The sequence below is a fragment of the Mirounga leonina genome, unplaced genomic scaffold (genome assembly GCF_011800145.1).
Source record: "Mirounga leonina isolate KUSES-001 unplaced genomic scaffold, KU_Mleo_1.0 Mir_173, whole genome shotgun sequence".
NCBI lineage: Eukaryota > Metazoa > Chordata > Mammalia > Carnivora > Phocidae > Mirounga > Mirounga leonina.
In genome coordinates, this window is record NW_023270447.1 from 29,544,881 (window position 1) to 29,563,358 (window position 18,478).

An 18,478-nucleotide genomic window follows, 5' to 3' on the forward strand; every position below is an offset into this window, starting at 1 on the left:
GGCTTTCAACTGAAAGTAAAGGCGGGAAAGAGGGTTAAAGCTTTGCAGACAGAGAAGAATGTACCTAATAGCCATCTAAGACAGAGATCAGCAAACTTTTGTCACAAAGAGCCAGATATTAACTGTTCTAGGTTTTGTGAATGATTCAGTGTCCATCACAGCTACTCAACTCAATGTCTGTGTTGTCGTGTAAATGCAGTCACAGACAAGCCAAAACCAAATAAGCATGGCTGTGTTTCAATAAAATTTTATTTTCAAAATCAGGTAGAGTTTTATTTTCAAAATCTTGGCTCACAGGAAATAGTTTGCAGATCCCTGAAACAGGAGAGTGAAAAGCTAATGACCAGAGAAAGGCAGTTGACTTTGCAGGAAGCTCTAAAGGCTGACTTGAGGTCATAATCATAAATATAAAGTGGGACCAGTCAGGATGGAGTGGTTTTTCTCTAGCCATGTTTTAGGTGCTTGGGTACAGATGTGCTAGAGACAGTGCTGAACAAGATACGAATCTTTTGTCCTCAGTTTCTGCCAAGATGTGGGCTGCTCTAAGTCATTTACCCTGCCCTCTCTATTCATTCCTATAATCTTGTGCTTTCTTGTGCATGCTTGGACATCATTCTCCATTGAGCTGCCTGAGGGATTTTCTTAATTCCTCCATTAGAGAGGCAGTTTCCTGCTCTCCACCCTTCAGTGTCTCGCACTGGATTTTCTGTCACATTGGAAGCATGACTGCCTAGGCCTTGCAGGGTCTGGGTCTCCCCTCCTTCCAGCATCACCTCCTAGCTCTTTGTTCTCTTGTTGTTACACTCTCCACACATCCCCTCTGTCTCAGTTTCTCAAATGTATCAAAGTTTATTCTGTCCTCAGGCTTGAAATACTCTTTCTCTGAACCTTCCCTGAATTCCCAGTCTTTTTTCAAGCTCTATTTTAAATGCCCCTCAGCCTTGTGAATACTCCCCATCCCTTCTCACCAATCACACCCTCCTACCCACACAACAACCCATTATTTCTGTCCTAGGACTCTGCCCTTCCCCTTCACTGGATTCAGTGTAATCTGTAATGATGAATTTATAGCTGATAACATGTGCTTAAGGTCTATATGGCCCACCAGATTACACATCCCATGAGGGCAGGATATATGTGTAATCTGTCCCACCAACACATGCCCTAGCCTAGCCCTTGGTATAGTAGATTCATGATCAGTATTGATGAATGAATTAAGGAATTCTCTCAGACCTCATACACGTTGGGGTTGAGAGGTGAGAAAGGACCTCCACTGCTCCTTTCCAACTATTACTCCTTGTATTATTCTGCTCAAGCTGCCATAATAAAATAGCCCACACTGGGTGGTTTAGACAACAGAAACTCATTTTCTCACAGTTCTGGAAGGTGGAGGTCCAAGCTCAAGGTGCCAGCAGGGTTCGCTTCTAGTAAGGAACCTCCCTTCGGTAGGTAGATGGTATCGTCGTGCTGTGTCCTCACATGACCTTTTCTCTGCACACACTCACAGAGAGTGAGCAAGCACTGGTATCTCTTCCTCTTCTTGTAGGAAAATCGGTCCTATAGGTAAGGGCCCCAAACTTAGACCTTATTTAACCTTACATCCTTAAAAGCTCTCTCTCCGATTACAGTCACATCAGAGGTTGGGGCTGCAACATATGAATTTGGGGGGGACATGATTCAACCCAAAAACCACCCACTCCTAGACTGGAGCAGGTTCTCCCACCTTTGTTCCCACAGTGCCCTGCACTTCTATTACACACTGCATATTAACATCTGACTCCATGTCTTTGTCTCCCACTCAACACTTAACTTCAGAAGAGCGGTAATTGTACCTGTTTTGTTCAGCATCCTATCCTAGTTACATTGCACATACCTGGCACATAGGAAGCCCCAAAACTACCTTTGGAATAAATGAATGAGTTTTGTCTTACAAAAAAATCCTAATATTTTCTGTTCCAATTAATCACAGACTTCTTGTGGAAAAAATAATCCTTGGAAGATTTTTACTTACTTTTTAAAGGGAGAGATAATTTGAAGATAGAAAAAAAATATATTTAATTTAAAAATGAAAATGAAGAGGTTATAGTTTATGAAGCTTATGAGATAGACACCAAATACAATGTGTAAATCTTGTTTTGCTATCCCTTTGAACAAAATAATAAAACAGACTATTTGGGGACAATATAAAAAATATAAACACAGACTGGATATTGGAGAATATAAATAATTTTTAATTTTTTTAGTTCATGAAAATGGCACCATGATTGTTTTTTAAAATCCTTACTTATTAGAGATAAGGTACTAAAGTGTTTATGGTTAAAATGATATGATACCTAATATCTGGGATTTGTTTAAAATACTCAAGGAAGGGGAAAAAAAGTAGAGAAGAGAGGTTAAAATGATATTTGTTGAAGCTCAGTGATAGTACTTGGGGATTCATCATACTATTCTTTCTATTTTTTATGTTTAAAATTTCCATAATAAAAAATTTTTAAAAAGAACACAGATGAAATGGTAAGAAGTGCTATGTACAAAGTTATTGACTTTTAAAATTCTCCATGCAAAATCAAAACTATGATCTTTTGGGGGATTAATTCAGTTATAGCGATGGAGTATAATGGCAACTGGCCAGAAAATAACTTTGTTCTTTCATTTAAACTCTCCAAGTCTCTGGCAACACAGCTTATCATACCTGTCAATTTTCAGTATCCTGGGAGCCAAAATGGAAGAATTTACACCTCGTATCAAAAATCAAATCGTGTTCTGAATATACAGAAAGGCAACTTGGAAATTTTTGAAAATACCATCAAGAGCAAATACATACAGTTTGAAAAATTATAGTGGTTTATATCGATTGTCAAAATTGCATGAAAGGCACTAAAATCACCCCATTCATTCTTGAAGCGCAATCTGTCTTGAAATCTGTCATAAAATAGAGGCGCTATGGAATTTACCCTGTTTGGTTTTCAAATGACTGAGGTAATTGCAGTAGTAATACTAAGATAGCAAGCATCGCCTTGTGACATCATATTGAGTCATTTTATATCATCATTATTTATATTTTGTAGATATGATATAGAAATGCTCAGAAATGCACTGCCCACAGAGCTCTCTTTCATTGCACTATAAGCATAATTATTAAAAAAATAAATTAATAGCCTAATGATGGAATAAAGGGAAAATAACTTTTATGGAGTATCCACTTTTTTTTTTTTTTTTTTTATTTGACAGAGACAGAGATAGCGAGAGCAGGAACACAAGCAGCAGGAGTGGGAGAGGGAGAGCAGGCTTCCCGCCGAGGAGGGAACCCGATGTGGGACTCGATCCCAGGACCCTGGGATCATGACCTGAGCCGAAGGCAGACGCTTAACGACTGAGCCACCCAGGCGCCCTGGAGTATCCACTTTTTAATATTAACTATGCAAGGTGGTATTCATGCTTTCATTTAGTCTACAAATAACTTATTTACATTATAATCTATCAAGTAGAAGTCATCCTAGGGCTAAATTGAGAACCAGAGTGCTTTCAGCAATTTTCCCCAGAACAGTTAATAGAAGAGCTCAGATTAAAGCCCAGATGTATGGGGTTCCAAACCTATTTGCTTAATCACTAGTGTACATTGTGTTACTACATTTATAAGACATCCATTGAGCCACAGGAGAAGTTATATATGCTCTGATGAAGGTTGCAGTTTGAGGTTTTAAAAATAGAAATTTGTGGGGGCGCCTGGGTGGCTCAGTTGGTTAAGCAACTGCCTTCGGCTCAGGTCATGATCCTGGAGTCCCGGGATCGAGTCCCGCATCGGGCTCCCTGCTCAGCGGGGAGCCTGCTTCTCCCTCTGACCCTCTCCCCTCTCATGCTCTCTCTCTCTAATAAATAAATAAAATCTTCAAAAAAAATAGAAATTTGGTCTAGAAATACTGGTTGTTCATGCAAGCAGAAAGTCTTAGTTTTGTGGGACTGCTGGAACAACAATGCCATAGGCTGGTGGCTTTAACAATAAACATTTATTTCTCCCAGTTCTGGAGGCCGGGAAGTCCAGGGTCAAAGCACCAGTACATTTGGTGTGTAGTGAGGATCTGCTTTCTGGTTTGCAGACGGCTGCTTCCCTGCTGTGCTGTCACATAGAAGACAGGGAAAGAGAGCTCTGAGGTCTCTTTATAAGGACACTACTCCTATTCATGAGGGCTCCACACTAATGAATGTTAGTGTGGCCAGAGGCCCCATTTCCTAATACTGTCACACTGGACATTAAAGTTTCAACACGCATGGTGCGGGGGACAGGGCACAAACACTCAGGCTATCCTACAGGGTCAGGTCTCATCATAATTCAGGGTCTGGCTCTCCCTTGGAAGTTTCACAAAACCATTTCTGTCAGGTCCACCTGAGTTAGACTCAAGGACCCGCTACATGACCACAGGGTGAGTATCAATTGGTCCTAGATTAGGAATTAACTAAAAGATTTCTGACACAAAATATCACTCAATACCAGTTAACATAGCTTTAAATAATACGAGCAGGGAATCAGAACACAAACGGTTGTTGTTTCAGGATGGCTCATCACACATAAGGCACGGTTTCCAGACCCCCCTTCCCAGCACCACTTGGGCTATGCTCCATTGCAAGAGATAGGGTCATAGAGAGTAAGGACCACTTCAATCTTCAATATGGAGAAGATACCCTCTCAGCTCCCTGTCTAGGGAGCTGTACTCGTCACAAGGTCCTTTTAAGAGTACCTGGTACCTTTAATGAAAGAACATCTAACTATTTAGAAGATATTGCCACAACCTCTGGATGACTTCCAAGGTTGTGTTTATACTGAACTACATCTTTCCAGAGTAATCAAAAGACTGTCCAGTCTTTGTTATAATTTTACAATGAAAGGAATATTTTTTAAAATTTTGGATATCATGCAAATAAAGATATGTATGTATGACTGTACCTATGTTAAATGTATAGGAAAGTGTTTGCCCTGCTGTAATGCAAACCATGGACCTTGGCTGGTAATGTATCGATATAGGTTCATCAGTTGTAACAAATGTAGCATATGGTACAGGATGTAAATAGTAGGGGAGATTGTGGGTATGAGGAAACAGGAAGTATGTGGAACTCTGTTCTTTCCAATCAATTTTGCTGTGAACCTAAAACTGCTCTAAAAACAGAAATAGTTTAATTTAAAAACTTCATCAACAGATTTTATCCCTAAAATATAAATATTCAATTGCTTAATTTATTTAATTTGATTTAATTAACTATTTGTGTATAGATATGGTCGATAAATTAAAATATTCATCTTTTGAAAAGTTTAAGTAAACTAACATATATGTAAATTAAACATCTTTATAGTAAAAAAAGATTATTTCATTATCCTTTATTGGTGATCTTTTGTTTCAAAGATAAAAACAAATTTATTGTTCTTTCCAGCACAAAGAAACCACTAAAGGAAATCTTTTCACACCATTTTCAGCTTTCCTGTTACTTCCAAACATTCTATCCATACGAATCTGTGTAATTCAAAGCAAACCAATTATTTCAGTCTTTTCATATGCTTATATTTTAGAATCAGATCGGTGAACTGAACTGGTTATTGGGTATATTCAAAAACAGATCAAAGTTTCTAATAGATTTTCCAATGAAGAAAATTTCTAGCAGGGTAGACCAAAGGCTAGATTGAATATAATTCTATGAAAAAATAAAATACAATACAATACAGTCAGTTTAAATAATAATGCATCTATTAAACTATAATGCATTAAAATGTAGTTCTATTTCAGGCTCCTTGTGGATTACTTAGAGGAAATAAAATCTGATTTAAGCCACTCTGTGGTTTTCAGGAATATGAGCATTATTGAGACTTCTAAAATATGGAAATTTTAAATGGGTAGACTTCATAGTAGCCCCTCCCCAGTTCCAAAATTTGCTATTTTTGTAGCCATTAGTTCTTTTTTTTTTTTTGAACCAATGGCTTGAAGGTCTGTTTGCCATATCCCCTCACCCTCAGTGGAAATTACTGACCTAGGAGGAGAGGGGCAGAGTCATGCCAGGGAAGGGAATAGAAACAAAATACTTGATTAATTTCTTCCCAGGCCATGCTTTCTTCCCATTTCTATGGAGGATGAAAGCAAGAATTGTGACTTTGTGTCTAAGCAAAACTAAATTTCAAATAGGTCACATCTCTTGTGATTTTCAGAGCAATATTGGAAACCACAAAGAATATATAAGTAAGTGCCAAGATTCCTGTTGCTGTGCTCAAACTCCAAAATCTGACTATTAGTAAGACATAAAAATAGAATCCTGGAAGATCTGATGTATATGATGTTTCAGTTATCTGTTAAAATTTAAAAATACATGTTTTTTTTTATCCTTATATTTCTTCTAAGCCAAATAACCGTTTGATTTCCAGAATCAGTGTTGTCTCCGAGATGCACGATTTTTAAATTTTTCACTAAATATTTCATTCCACAGGTAAAACACTTTACTTTTCTTATACCTTTGAAGATATGTGTGTATACAACGAACAATTGAGCATTATGATGATTATTCTTCAACTATCCTTTTAAAGTGCCATTGTGGGGAATGAGCACCTGCACTTCCCAAATTATTTTCCTTATCAACACAGCTAGCCCCAGCTTGTTCTTCAGTATCACAGTAATTTAACAGCTGAGCTGGCAGCAAGACATGGGCCAGAGCTACAATGAAAGTGAGACCCAAAGTCTTTTTAGTGAAGGCTAAAATGCTGTTTTTGCATCTCACGGTGGTTTTGCAGCTGCCGTTCATCTAATCCCAGCAAGATGCCTGTGACCGATACAGCAATTTTCTATTTTTATACACAATCGGAACCTTTTACAAACTAAATGGGACTTTCCGATAAAAAGCCAACAATTTAATCTTTCACCAATGGCTCACCCAGCACCTATGTGTGTTAATCAGAACAAGACAAAGTTCTTCTTTAACTTAAATAATAATTATTGTCTTAAGTCTAAAACAAGCATAGAGTAATTGTGGAGGATGTAAACCAAACAGAGATCTTAGGTTGTCAAGTTTTACTCCTTTTTCCACATATCCAGAATAATCTTCTTTGTTTGGTTTTTCACATTGATTTATACAACATTAACTCCACAAAGCAGGTATTTCCTAATGTTGGTATGTTGCCCACAACACATTGCTAAAAGAGAGCCTGAAAACCCAAGTTAAGTCCGAAGGCATCTGATGTGGCCACCTCTTGGCACATGAAATTGCTTCCAAGTAGAAAACTACTCAGAATCTCTTTAAACACAGTGATTTCAAATAAACAGTCTAGAGAGCAATGCTGATTCCAGAATAAATATCCACCTGCAAATGTATGCACTTATTCTGTCCCCAAATATTTTTGGTGAGTCATTAGACATGTTCTCCCATGGGTTTTAGTTTGAAGATTACAAAGGCCTTCTAAAAAAGCTCTATCATTGGGCTTGATATGTTACATTAGTTATCTATTGCTGCATCACCAATTACAGATATCAAAAGTCCACATTATGTCAATTTGCTTTTATGAAAGACTTACATTAGTACCTGTTGTTGCTAACCCAAAGAAATCCAAAGAGGATTTTTGCTTTTATGGAAAAAAAAAATCAAAAATTGAAAGTAGCATTCCATGTTCTGTGTTGTGTTGTGTTGTGTTGTGTTGTGTTGTGTTTTGCAGCGGGCCGTTGCAGAGGCAAGGCACCTAGAGCAGCAGAGTGGCCCCACCAAGCTCCTTCCCTAGGAACCACACTCAGCAGCTCAGCATGAAGACAAACTAAGGGTTCTAGAGGGGAGGGGGGTGGGGGGATGGGTTAGCCTGGTGATGGGTATTAAGGAGGGCACGTTCTGCATGGAGCACTGGGTGTTATACGCAAGCAGTGAATCATGGAACACTACAGCAGTGAATGATGTAATGTATGGTGATCAACATAACATAAAAAAAAAAGACTCCATAGCTTTGAACTGGTCTGTGAACATTTGTGCTTTATCTCAATTGATGTTGTGAATTCATTAGGAAGATATGTCCTAAGGTATCAGAAGAACCTACTCGCTAAAAGTATCAGAGAGGTTATTTTTTAGTTCTGGAAATGCTCAAAAATGTTTCCATATCAATGAATGGCAATTACTTTTTCGCTTGATGCCATTTCATCTTACCAGAGTTCTTATAAAAATGCTCTATTTTCAGATGGCTGGAAAACCCGGATGGTAAAACTTGGTAACTTAAAACAGAAGACATTTACAGTCAATTCTCATTATCTGTAGTAGGTGTGCCCTATAAAGTCACTGCAAAAATGGAATAATTGAATACTGAGCCATTGCTCCTAGGGGGAAACTCTGGCTTAGGCTCCTGTGAGCTTCTGGTCACAACCTTTTCAAAAACCAATCAATGCATAGCTTTGTTTTATGTGTGTTACTGCTTAAAAGCACCTTACTTACTTGATAAATATAGTTGATTAATTAACACTAAACTCACGGCCATCAGCTCTATAACTCATGCCCGAACAAAGCTTATCTAACTTGTATTTTCTCCATAAGGCATATCATAGCCTTCTTGTGTGCAAAAACATTAGAAAGCCCTTCAACATCATGCTTGGGACCATTTTAAACAGTGAAATCACCACTAAAAAAGCACAAAAATGCAGAAAATAGAGCACCAAATAGACCGTGAAAAAGACACTTGTTTACAATATGAGAGCTGATGCAGGATGGCAGAGCTCAGCTGGGGACAGGGACATGGACATTGGGCCACTCAAATTTTTCACTGCTCTGTGCATATCTGTAAATGACTGTAAACATGTCATGAGTATTGATCTTGGGGTTACAAATGTAGTTTAGCAAGTAGGCAAATTTGCAAATACAGATTCTGTGAATAATGATAGATTATATTTTTGCAGTCTCTGAAAGACAGGAATCTGGGAGCAGCTTAGCTAATTCTTACTCATTCCAAGAATTGAGTTTATGATACCTCCCCTTAGAAGCCTTTCCTAATTAAGACTGAGTTAAGTCACCTCCTCTTAGTTCTTTCTGCCTATTTTTATCACATTGCTTATTAGAGTAAACCATAATGTCATAGTAACTTGTCTTTCTCCGTACTCCATTGTAAGCTCCTTTAGGGCAGGAACTATGTCTTATTCATCATTATGTTTCCAGTACCTTACACAAGAGTTATCTTAAGGGGCAATTATTCCTAAATGGCTCAATAAATTAATTAATCTAGTTTTACCTAATAGTGCAAGTAATGTCAACATGAACGTACCAAAGTACCTCTCAATTGCAAAGAAATATTGTATATTTAAATTTTAATTAATGAAATTAACACTTACTATGCTTCTTCAAGTATTAGTTCTGTAGACTAATTTGCACCAAGAAATTTAAAAATATTGTACAAGTATTAATGGATTGAGATAGCTGAAAAAGAGAAAAGCTGGTAATACAGCAAATGATCATGTTAATTTAAAATTAGGCAAATTTGGGCGCCTGGGTGGCTCAGTTGGTTAAGCGACTGCCTTCGGCTCAGGTCATGATCCTGGAGTCCCAGGATCGAGTCCCGCATCGGGCTCCCTGCTCTGCAGGGAGTCTGCTTCTCCCTGTGACCTTCCCCCCTCTCATGTGCTCTCACTCTCTCAAATAAATGAATAAATAAAATCTTTAAAAATAAATAAAATAAAATAAAATTAGGCAAATTTGGGACTGCTAAAAAATTTACTCAAGTTACTGTCAAAGGCTGGAAGGACTTCCACCCTCCTTGAAAGCTAACAAGTTAGCCTGCTGTATTTCATGGAGAAAGAACACAGATTAACAACAGCAGGAATGAAAAGGAGGAAGTAATTAGAAATACTAAAATTATTAAAATGATTATAAGAGAATATTTTTAGCAACTTTATGCCAATGAATTTGATAACTTAGATGAAATGGACAATTTCATCTTACACAAAAAGAAATAGAAAATGTGAGAGACCCATACCTATTAAGGAAATTAATATCAAATTTTTCCCACAAAGAACTGCAGACTCAGTTTCATTGTTGAATTCTACCAAGCATTTAGGAAAGAAAAAATACCTATCATACACAAACTTTCAGAAATTAGTAAAAGAGAGAACATTTTCCAATCCATTTTATAAAACCAGAATAAGCCTATGGTTAAAGTATTACAAGAAAAAAATACAGGCCAGGTGCCTGGGTGGCTCAGTTGTTAAGCGACTGCCTTCGGCTCAGGTCATGATCCCAGAGTCCTGGGATCGGGCCCCACAAGGGGCTCCCTGCTCTGCGGGAGGCCTGCTCTCCCTCTCCCACTCCGGCTGCTTGTGTTCCTGCTCTTGCTGTGTCTCTCTCTGTCAAATAAATAAATAAAATCTTAAAAAAAAAGAAAAGAAAAAAATACAGGCCAATATCTCTAATAAATGCAGATGACAAAATCCATAACAAAATATTAATGAATCCAATCTATCCCTACATTAAAAGGATAGTATGTTATGGTCAAATACAATTTATTCCAGAAATTTAGGTTAGTATATCATTCAAAAATCAATGTAACTCAATCCATTATCAGAATAAAAGAGGAAAGAGCAGGTCACATGACTTTCTCAAGAAAGGTAAAAAGAATTTGGCAAAATTCTACACCCATTCATGATTTAAAAAAAAACTACTCAAACTAAGAATAGAAGAAAACTTCCTTAATCCAAGAAGGGGTATTTAGGAAAAGCCTAATATTAACATCATATTTAATAATGAAATACTAAGCCCTTTTCCTCAAAGATAGGGAAAAGGCTGAGATATTGTCTCACCACTTCTATTCAGCACTGTATTGGATGTCTTAGCCAGTGCAATAAAGTAAAAATGTTTAAGAATAAATAAAAGACATAAAAACTAGAAATAAGTAAGAACTGTCATTATTTGAAAATTTCATGATTATGTACATATGAAACTCTATAATAGAGTCTACAAAAAAATGACTAGAACTGATAAAGGAATTGATCAAGCTCACAGGATTCAAAATAAATATATAAAAATGATTTGCATTCCTATCTACTAGCAATAAACAACCCCACTAAAGTAACATAAAAAGTATTATAACTAAATCAAGTGAAAGATAGATGTGACCTGTATACTGAAAAATAGAAAACACATTGTTTAAAGAAATTAATGACGACCTAAAAGGATAGATTTGCCATTTTATGAATGGGAAGGTTCAGTAGTTTAGAGATGTTCATTCTCTCTAAATTGCCCTATGGATTCAATAAAATCCCAACAAGTTTTCTGGTTGAAATTGGTAAGAACATTCTAAAATTCATATGGAAATGTAAAGAATCTAGAAAATCCTCCTGAAAAAAGTGAAAGAGTTGAAGGAATTATACAAACTGATTTCAAACTTTACACTAACTGGTATCAGTGTAAGATCCATGCACAAAACAGAGTCCAAAAACAGACTCATTTGCTGAATAAATTGGCCAATTGCCAAATCAATTGGGAAATAAAAGGGGTTTTTTTTTGACAAATGTTGATTAAAATACCTATATGAAATATGATCATTTGTGATCAGGGAACTACAAATTAAAATGAAAACCACAGATATCTGTTCACATCTACAAGAATGGCAAATAAACAAGATATACTAAACACAGCACAGAATGTGGAACAGCTGAAACTCTCATACAGTGCTGTTGAGAGTGGAAAATGGAAAACGCTTTGGAGAAATATTTGCCAGTTTCTTATGAAAACTAAGCATACATCTACTCTACAGCTCAGCAATCCCATTCTTTGATATTAATATAAAACAAAAATACATATCTGCAAGAAGCTTTGTATAAGAATATCATAGTTTCTGGGTGCCTGGGTGGCTCAGTTGGTTAAGCGACTGCCTTCGGCTCAGGTCATGATCCTGGAGTCCCTGGATCGAGTCCTGCATCGGGCTCCCTGCTCGGCAAGGAGTCTGCTTCTCCCTCTGGCCCTCCCCCCCTCATGTGCTCTCTCTCATTCTCTCTCTCTCAAATAAATAAATAAAATCTTTAAAAAAAATAAAATAAAATAAAAAGAATATCACAGTTTCACTCACACTAGCCAAAACTGGGAAACAACCCATGAGCCTGACAATAGGAGAATGGACAAATTGGGATAGTTTCATACAATGGAATACGACTCAGCAATGTAAAAGAATGAGCTACTTTCTCAAAAGTATTTTGTTATAATGAAAAGCCCAGACACAGAAGAATGCATTCAGCATGATACCATTTATACACAGTATGAGGATTCACAAAACCAATCGATGATAATAGAATTCATAAAATCATTGCCTAGAGGAGAGTTGAAATCAACTGGAAAGGGACATGAGGGAATTTTCTGACGAAACGAAAATGTTCCAGATATTATTTTGTGCTGTGATTGCACCAGTGCTTGAAATAGTCAAAACACGTCAAATTGAACATCTAATATTTGTGCATTTTATTGCATGCCAGTTATGAATCAGTATTAAAAACACTGAATTCACTTTATCCCTGAACCTGATTTTACTCTCTCATTTTGTTTTGTGTTAAATGAGAGCACAAACAGTTGCTTCAGCCAAAAACCTAGGAATTTTCTTTGAACCTACCCTCTACAGACTATTTCCTGTCATCAAATCTTCTTGAATCTATCTTATAAATACTTCTCAAATCATCTACAGCTTTCCATCAGACTGCCAGCACCTTTTCCCACAATGTATCATCACAATGTATTTGGACTAACTGGTCCCTATGCCTCCACTTTTGCATTCTGATATACTTGATACAATTTATATAAGGCAATATTTCATAAGTATGAATGTATTGAAACATTTAAGATTTCCACATTGATCTTATAAAAAAATAACAAATATTTCATACTGTGCATATTTCCTACAAAGTCCTACATAGCTAGAGACTAAATTTGTCTCTAATACTTCTATGAAGAACAAGCAATAACCTATCCTCACAGATACATAACAAAAAATAATACTAACAATTTATTGACTCTCAAAATTTTGTCAGGAGTTGTACTAGGTGGTTATACACATAATCTCTAATTTCATCAACCTCCAATGAAGAAATAGAAAATGTAGACATGTTAGTAACTTCCAGAAGATTAAGTTTATGTGTAGTGAACCTGGAATTTAAATTCAGGTTTTTCAGGCTCCAAAGTCTGTCTGCTGAATTTCAATGATATTACTGGGAATTGTATTTGTGGATCTTTGGCTGCATATAGCTGTGATTTAAATGGCTGAGTATGATAATTACAGGAGCTGTAATAGCTGGATCAATACCAACTATTTTTCTTATAATTCTTAGTGATTGGCTCCCAATAAATAACATTTGCATGGGAACTCCACAATAATGGGGTCTCCATGTGTATCAATTTATGTGTTCCCCTTTGTAAATCATCATAACAATAGAAATAATATGGGAAAGTTGCCAAAAAGCAGCCGAGTCCACATAATTTATTAGAAGACCACAAAGGAGTATTTTCTAAAGTCAAGGAAGTATGAAAATCATTCTAATGGTCAATTTCTGGGAAAACAATGGGACGGGAAGTCCTTGAAATATTTTCAAAACCCTAAATGAGAACGTAGCCTTTTGAGATCATTGGCAGACATGTTTATGTGATTCTTCAATCCCATATACTCTGCAACAGCATTTAACCCCCACTTCAACAAAAAGAAATAGAAAACAGACCACAGAAACAACAGTAATGTATTGATACCCATACTAGGAACTTGAGAGACATTTAGAAGGACATGCCTAAGGAAAAAACAATCACCACTGAGCACTAAAAGTATAAAGAACATTTCTATTTTTTCTTAAGTTTTTTATTTTAATTCCAGTATAATTAACATACAGTGTCATATTAGTTTCAGGTGTACAATATAGTTATTCAACAATTCCATACATTACTCAGTGCTCATCATGATAAGTGTACTCTTAATTCCCTTCACCTCTTTCACCTATCCCCCCCAACCACCTCCCCTCTGATAACCATCAGCTTGTTCTCTATATTTAAGTCTGTTTCTTGGTTTGTCTCTCTCTCTCTTTCTCTCTTTTTTTTCTTTTGTTCATTTGTTTTGTTTCTTAAATTCCACAAATAAGTGAAATCATATGGTATCTGTCTTTCTCTGGGTGACATATTTCACTTAGCATTATACTCTCTAGCCCATCCATGTCATTGCAAATGGCAAGACTTCATTCTTTTTTATGGCTGAGTAATACTCAATTTCATATATATATACATATGTATCGCATCTTCTTTATCCATTTATCTATCAATTGATACTTGCACTGCTTCTGTAATTTGGCTATTGAAATAATGCTGCAACATACGTAAGGATGCATACATCTTCCAAATTAGTGTTTTTGTATTCTTTGGGTAAATACCCAGTAGTGCAATTACTGGATCATAGGGTAGTTCTATTTTAAATTTTTTGAGGAACCTCCACACTGTTTTTCACAGTGGCTGCACCAGTTTGCATTCCCACCAACAGTGCGCAAGAGTTCCTTTTTCTCCACATCCTTGCCAACGTTTGTTTTTTGTGTTTTTGATTTTAGCCATTCTCACAGGTGTGAGGTGATAGCTCATTGTGGTTTTGATTTGTATTTCTCTGATGATGAGTGATGTAGGGCATCTTTTCATGTGTCTGTTACCCATCTTTATGTCTTCTTTGGAGAAATGTCTGTTCATGTCTTGTGTCCATTTTTAATTGAATTATTTGTATTTTGGAAGTTTAGTTGTATAAGTTCTTTATATATTTTGGATACTAACCCCTATCATATAGGCCATTTGCAAATATCCTTTTAATAGGTTGTCTTTTAGTTTTGTTGATTGTTTCCTTCATTGTGCAGAAGCTTTTTATTTTGATGTAGTCCCAAAAGATTAGTTTTGCTTTTATTTCCTTTGCCTCAGGAGACATATCAAGAAAAAAAATGGTAGAGTAAGTGTCAGAGAAATTACTGCCTGTACTCTCCTCTAGGGTGGATTTTTATGGTTTCAGGCCTAACATTTAGGTCTTCAATTCATTTTGAGTTTGTTTTGTATATGGTATAAGACAATGGTACAGTTTTCCCAACGTCGTTTGTTGAAGAGACTGTCTTTTTTTTCCCATTGCATATTCTTGCCTCTTCTGTTGAAGATTAATTGACCCTATAATCATGGGTTTGTTTCTGGGCTTTCTGTCCTGTTGCATTGATCTATGTGTCTATATTTGTGCCAGTACCATACTGTTTAGATTACTGCAGCTTTGTAGTATAACCTGAAATCTGTAACTGTGATACCTCCCACTTTGTTTTTCTTTTTCAAGATTGTTTTGGCTATTCGGGGTTTTTTGTGGTTCCCTAAAATTTTAGGAGTATTTGTTCTAATTCTGTGAAAAATGCTATTGGTATTTTGTTAGGGATTGCATTAAATCTGTAGATTACTTAAAATGTATGGAAATTTTAGAAATATCTGTTTTTCCAGCTCATGAGGATGGAATCTTTCCATTTGTGCCATCTCAAATTTCTTTCATCAGTGTTTTATAGTTTTCGGAGTAAGGTCTTTCGCCTCCTTGGTTAAGGTTATTCCTCAGTGTTTTATTATTTTTGGTACAATTGTAAATGGGATTGCTTTCATAGTTTCTCTTTCTGTTGTTTCATTATTAGTGTATAGAAATGCAATGGATTTCTGTACATTGATTTTTTTATCACATGAACTTACTGAATTCATTTATCAGTTCTGATAGTTTCTTGGTGAAGTCTTTCTAGTTTTCTATGTATAATATCATGTCATCTACAAGTAGTGAAAGTTTTGCTTTTAAAGAACATTTCTATTTTTTTAGAATGTGCCAAGAGTAAGCAATTTTATAGTACTATTCAAATACATCTCAGTCATTCAGGGCTGGGGGGGCTCACTTCTTTTTCTCATTTATGCTTTACTATAAACCTTGTGGAAAGTGACAGTGTAAGAAGGAAGAAGGTTGATATGACTTGGCTTAATAAGAAGACACTGAGGTGTATAGGATACTGTTAACAAAGAGATGACTCAATGGGTTCATGTATAAACCTTGGAAAGAAGTTTAAAATGTAATGTACGTAAAAATATATCAGTTGATACAGTCTCACTTTGGCAGACATATAGCCTATAATAACCATGCATTTCTACAGGTCTTGCATAGTAGATATTTTGGAGAATACAATCACAATGAATCAATGGGTATCAACTGGCACTTAGTTCCTAACTAAATTCTTACTTTTATAGTACAATAAGCTGTATTATTAGAGTCTCATTTTGATTACCAGTAAAAGTACTCTTCAAAGGGTTTTGTCACAGAAATGGAGAAATATAAACTTTTTTTTTTTTTTCAGAAAAGCTGTAATGTAAGTGAATATTATACTTTCGCTCCAATATAAGGGTCTATTTCAGACTAAAGAAACAATAGATCAGAATTCACCAGCGCATTGCACTACGGAAACATATTTCATTAACAGAATGTAAATATGTCTTATATTTGCACTAAAGATGGTTTCATGAAGCTAGAGTCAGTTTCTCTATAAGGTATAAGTGTGCCAATTTGTAACAAAATGCTCATACCCAGAGTCAAAGTTTTCATCAGAGTTGAACTATATGGTCTGTTATGGACTGAATGTTTGTATCCCCCTAAAATTCATATGTTGAAGGCCTAACCCCCAATGTGGCTATATTTAGAGACAGGGCTTCTAAGGAAATAATTTAGGTTAAATGAGGGCATAAAGGTGAGTCCCTGATTCCATAGAATTTTTGTCCTTATACTAAGAGACACCAGAGTTCGCTCACACTCTCTTTCTCTCTCTCTCTGTCTGTCTCTCTCTCTCTGTCTCTGTCTCTCCCCCCACCTTCCCTGCACACCAAGGAAAGGCGATAGGAGAACATAGCGAGAGGGAGGTATCCACAAGCCAGGACACCTTCACCAGACACCAAATTTGCAGGCACTTTGATCTTGGACTTTCCAGCCTCCAGAATGCTGAGAAAATGAATTTCTGTTCTTTAAACCAATCAGTCTGTATTTTGTTATAGCAGCCCTAACTGACTAATACATTGTCTCTTCCATTTCAAGGTGCCATAGCATTACATATGCAAAAGAAATACACATATCTTTTCTCTAAGAAAAGTCATAAGAAATTGCTTAGTGATGTTAAGTCTTTGAAAAGCATCTGTTTATTGTTTATATTTAGTCAAGGTAATTATGAATATAAGAACTTCTTCAAAAGAATTTCAAATAATTGCAATTGAGCATGAAAACGTCACCTCAAAAGAGATGCCTGCATATGTAGTCTTCCTGAATTTAATAGCCAGAATGCATCATTTCATTATATCAACATGTTTTCCATTGGTAAATATTTTCTCCTCATCACGCATAACTACTCAGTACTAATGAAGGCTAAGGGACTGGCATGAAAGCCTAAACGTATCTACATCTGAGTAAGGCTATTGGTAAAAACCAATTTATTTTTTCAAAGAAGGCACTACCTTCTGGAAATAACCAGAAGAAATGTTGATAATTGATTATTGTTCTTATACAAATCTGAGAAGTACCCTGCAATTACGAAATTGCTTTCCATAAGAACCTCAGCAAACTACACAAAATACATTTAACTTGAATAACAAGAATTTTTTTTAATTAAAGCACCTCTAGGACACTTACAGTGAGGTATATTTGAAATGAACTGAGTTGATATGAATTAAATTCAATATCTTATTTCTTCCCATAAAAATGTAAGATACAGAGATGGCAAGTTATTTACCAAGTATGGTAATTAGGTAGTGCTTGTCATCTAATAAATACCCTCCTAAACCAAATATTTTTTAAGTATTGTTTTTTTATTTTAACATAATACATTTTCAAAACCAGGAAGTTGAAGTTGGTACAATACTATTAACTCAGGTACAGATCACATTTGATCAGTTTTTATAACAAGCACAAATTTTTTTATAACTTTATTAAAGTATAACTGATACACAAAAACCTGCACATATTTAATGTATACAACATGATGAGTTTGGACATACTATCACAAAAATATGGAACGTTTCACGAATTTGCATGTCATCCTTGTGCAGGGGCCATGCTAATCTCTGTATCGTTGTAATTTTAGTATATGTGCTGCTGAAGCAAGCACTATAAACCAAGTATTTAGTTTTTAATCCCCAAAACTAAGGCATACTTACCTTAAGTAGTACCAGAGGGATTATAAGGACAGTGATCAATTACAAGTAATCTTTTTTTTAAAAAAGATTTTATTTATTTATTCACGAGAGAGAGAGAGAGAGAGGGAGAGGGAGAAGCAGGCTCCCAAGGAGCAGGGAGCCCGATGCAGAACTCGATCCCAGAACCCTGGGATCATGACCTGAGCCGAAGGTAGACACTTAACCATCTGAGCCACCCAGGTGCCCTACAAGTAATCTAATTTGCCATCATTTCCTTCAATTTCTACCTGCTTTTGTAATATGACTCACCCAATAT

At 36.1% G+C, this 18,478-nt stretch overlaps 1 non-coding gene across 1 annotated transcript; it reads right to left on the reverse strand.

Annotated features, from left to right (window-relative positions):
* Nucleotides 1-18,030: 18,030 nt before the first annotated feature.
* Nucleotides 18,031-18,134, reverse strand: LOC118020411. The gene has a single exon (XR_004681854.1). It is a non-coding gene; the product is annotated as a U6 spliceosomal RNA (small nuclear RNA).
* Nucleotides 18,135-18,478: the final 344 nt, after the last annotated feature.